This window comes from Papio anubis, unplaced genomic scaffold, assembly GCF_008728515.1.
Source record: "Papio anubis isolate 15944 unplaced genomic scaffold, Panubis1.0 scaffold332, whole genome shotgun sequence".
Classification (NCBI taxonomy): Eukaryota; Metazoa; Chordata; class Mammalia; order Primates; family Cercopithecidae; genus Papio; species Papio anubis.
The window spans coordinates 21,181-25,202 of record NW_022163451.1 but is presented as its reverse complement, the minus strand read 5'-3'; positions in this window follow the sequence as shown (position 1 = coordinate 25,202).

Sequence of the window (4,022 nt, the reverse complement as noted above, 5' to 3'; positions counted from 1 at the left end):
TGCCCTATCAGGATAGGCATTTCCTTTAGCTATAAGATCAGTTGGTTTCTGGTGTCCTTTACTATGAATGACCCCAGCCTTGGCTGGCAGGAGAGCAGCCTTAAGGAGAGCCTTTATTAGAGAGGCATTGATAGTGGAAGAGCCTTGTGTGGTGAGGAGAGCTCTTTCAGCCCATATAACAGCACGGTGGTGCAGGATATGGAAGGCATATTTACAATTGCCTCCATATACCTTTGCAACAGTGAGGGCCTGAGTTAAGGCAATGAGTCCAGCTTGCTGAGAGGTAGTGGAGGAGTGCAGAGCAGTAGCCTCAATGAAAGATTGGAAGAGGCTATAGCATAGCCTGCATTTGCTGGTGAGTAGCAGTTAGGCCTGGTGGAACTGCCATCAATAAACCAAGTGTGATCAGGGTGAGGAATAGGAAAGATGGAAATATGGGGAAATGGAGTGAATGCCAGGTGGATCAGAGACATACAGTCATGGGGGTCAGGTGTGGTATCAGGAATAATGTGGGAGGCTGGATTGAAGTCTGGGCCAGGAATAATGGTAACTGTGGGAGACTCAAAAAAGAGTGAGTATAGCTGAAGGAGCCAGGGGTCAAAAAGTATATAAGCCAGGTGGGAGGAAGGAAATAGATTTTAAATGTTATGAGAATTGTAGAGAGTGAGTTGAGCATAGTTGGTGATTTTGAGGACCTCTTGATCATAGTTTGTGATTTTGAGGATCTCTAAAAATATTAGAGTGGTGGCAGTCACTGCACACAGACATGAGGGCTAGGCTAAAACAGTAAAGTCAAGTTGTTTGGACAAAAAGGCTACAGGAAGTGGTCCCGGTCCTTGTGTAAGAATTCCAACTGCACAGCTCTTCACTTTCACTGTGTGTAATGAAAAGGGTTGGGATGGGTCAGGGAGCGCTAGCGTGGGAGCAGTTTTTAGAGCTATTTTTAAGGAACGGAAAGAGGAGTGGGGAGAGGATTTGTGATCTATGGGGTCAGCTGGGTTTTCCTTTGTGAGTTTATATAACGTTTTTGTTAGGATGACAAAACCAGGTATCCAAAGGCGAAAGTATCCAACTATGCCTACAAAGGAAAGGAGCTGTTGCTTTGCTGGTAGGGATAGAGGTCTGTGAGATTAACTGAACATGGTCTGTAGAAAGAGTGCATGTATGTCGATGGAGGACTATGCCAAGATATGTAACAGAAGGGGAAGAAATTTGAGCCTCAGAGGGGGATACTTGGCACCTCTTTGAGTGGAGATGTTAAAGAAGTAGGATACTGCCCTGATGGGAAAATTGGTAAGAGGGGCTGCAAAGAAGAAGGTCATCAACATATTGAATAAGGTGAGAAGCAGAAGGGTGGAAAGAAAGTAAATCATGAGAAAAGGCTTGGCTGAAGTAATGAGGGCTGTCTCTGAAGGCTTGTGGCAGTACAGCCCAGGTAAGCTGCTGGGACTGATGGGTATCAGGGTCAGTCCAGGTAAAAGCAAAGAGAGGCTCAGACAAGGGGTGCAGGGGAATAGTGAAAAGGGCATCTTTAATATCAAGAATGGAATAGTGAGTTGTGGAGGAAAATATTGAGGACAAAAGAGTGTACGGGTTGGGCACCACAGGGTGAATAGGCAAAACAATTTGGTTGATAAGGCACAGATCCTGAACTAACATGTAAGACTTGTCTGATTTTTAGACAGGTAAAATGGGGGAATTGTAAGGGAGTTTATAGGCTTTAGAAGCCCATGCTCTAGCAGGCAAGTGATAACAGGCTTCAGTCCCTTTAAAACCTGTTGTGGGATGGGATACTGGCATTGAGTGGGGTAAGGGTTGTTAGGTTTTAATGGAATGGTAAGGGGGGCATGGTCAGTTGCCAAAGAGTAAGTAGAGGTATCCCACACTTGTGGATTAAGGTGGAGAGATACAAGGGGTGGATGCAAAAGAGGCTTTGGGTTGGGAAGAAGGGTGGCAATGAGATGTGACTGTAGTCCAGGAATAGTCAGGGTAGCAGATAATTTTGTTAAAGTGTTTTGGCCTGTGGGGAAAAGAAAGAAAGATCAGCCTATTACTGTGTCTATATAGAAAGAAGTAGACATAAGAGACTCCATTTTGTTCTGTATTTGAGATGCTGTTAATCCTTGACCCTACTCCCAACCTTGTCCTTGCAAGAGACATGTGCTGTGGTGACTTAAGACTTAATGGATTTTGGGCTGTGCAGGATGTGTCTTTGTTAAACAAGTGCCTGAAGGCAGCTTGCTGGTTAAAAATCCTGCCCATCCCTGGGCAATGGAACATCTCGGTGTAAAACCCGATTGTATGCTCTGTTTACTGAGATAGGAGAAAACCGCCTTACGGCATAAGGTGGGACTTGCTGGCGGGACTTGCTGGCATAATGCTGCTAAGAGGTTTATGGAGATGTTTGCATATGCGTATCAAGGCACAGCATTTCCCTTTGAACTTATTCATGTCACAGAGATCTTTATCCATATGTCTTACTGCTAATTTTCTCCCTTCAATGATCCTATTGTCCTGCCACTCCATTATCTTTAAGATGGTAAAGATAATTATCAATAAATACTAAAGGAACACAGAGACCGGTGCTGGCGTGGGTCCTCTGTATGCTGAGCGCCAGTCCCCTGGGCCCACTTTTTCTTTCTCTATACCTTGTCTCTGTGTCTCATTTCTTTTCTCAAGTCTCTCGTTCCACCTAACGAGAAACGCCCACAGGTGTGGAGGGGTAGGCCACCCCTTCATTGGCCTAATAAGGGAACTGGGCAGGTGGGGATAACTAAAAAAGAGTACGTAAAAGAATGTTGTCCAATTTGGCACCAGAGTTGGGGAGTTTAAAGAAGTTTAGAAGCCTGGCCATCAATACCCACAACAGTTATGGAGGCAAGGGAAACAGGTCCTTGAAAAGAAGGTAGCATGGAGTGGGCAGCCTCTGTATTGGCTAAGAAGGGGATGGACTTACCTTCCACTGTATGAGTTATCCAAAGCTTAGCATCCGTGATGGTCCAGGGGGCTTCCAAGGTGATCGGGCAGCGTCACTCTTGTCAGTAAGCTGAGGAGATCTGGGAAGGAGTCAGCCAGAGAGCTTTGAGCTGGAGCTCCAGGGCCCTAGAAATGGCTGTGATATTAGTTGGACAGTCCAATTTCCAGTGGGGTCCCACTCAGATGGGACATGGCTTAGGAGGAATTCCAGGCTGTGGGTATTCCTTGGCCCAGTGGCCAGTTTTGTGACCCTTGAAGCAAGGTCCATGAGGAGGTTTTAAAGGAGTGCCCGGAGGCTGCAGTTTGGTTGTTCTGAAGTTTTTATGTGCCAAAGGCATGGCTGGAGTTTGTCTTACAGTGGAGGCAAGCAGTTGCAGCTCTGAAAGATGATGCCACTTGACTGTCTCCTCTCTATTGTTGAACACCTTGAAGGTGAGGTTGATTAATTCTTGTTGTGGGGTTTGAGGGCCAGATTCCAATTTTTGAAGCTTTTTTTTTAATGTCAGGAGCTGACTGGGTGATAAAATGCATATTGAGAATAAGATGGCCTTCTGGCTCTTCAGGGTTTAGGGGCTGTAAAGAGTCTAAGGGTGGCCACCAAATGGGCCTTGAACTGGGCTGGATTTTTATATTTGATGAAAAAGAGCCTAAATGCTAACTGATTTGAGAGAGGTCAGATAAAGAAAAAAGGAGAATTAACTTTGACTATGGCTTCAGCTCCAGCCATCTCTCAAAGAGGAAATTGTTGGGCAGGTGAGGGAGGGCTAGTCACAGAATGAAACTGTAAGCTCGACCAGGTGTGAGAGGGGGAGGTGATAGAAAGATTATAGGGTGAGGGAGTGAAGGCTGAGGAAGAATTGCTTGACATGGAGAGGAGCAGCCTGGGGAGGAGGGAAAAGTTCAGATGGATCCGTAGAAAAGGAGGATTTAAAGGACTCAGAGCTTGGGATGGAGACTGAAGGAACAGACAGGAGAGAAAGAAGAAAGATTTGGAATGAGTCATATTGGGAGCAGAGACTAGGGAGGGACCAATGTGTAAAGAATGC